Source organism: Penaeus monodon, chromosome 32 (genome assembly GCF_015228065.2).
Source record: "Penaeus monodon isolate SGIC_2016 chromosome 32, NSTDA_Pmon_1, whole genome shotgun sequence".
NCBI lineage: Eukaryota > Metazoa > Arthropoda > Malacostraca > Decapoda > Penaeidae > Penaeus > Penaeus monodon.
In genome coordinates this window covers 33,417,659-33,417,859 of record NC_051417.1, presented here as the reverse complement: position 1 = coordinate 33,417,859, position 201 = coordinate 33,417,659, and positions in this window count along the sequence as shown.

The window sequence follows — 201 nt, the reverse complement described above, 5'->3', positions numbered from 1 at the left end:
CCCTTACTGATACCATGGTAGCCTGGAGCCTTACTGGTGATGTCACGTTTACAGCATTGATCAAAATAAAACCTGCCCTGGTTTACTCCAGAAGGGTTAGGAAATTTGTCTGATTTTCTAGATAATTTTCCGTATCAGCTAGTTTCCGTGCCTGGCGCTCTTTTGATGTACAGTCACTTTGAAACATTCCCGATCTGCTAC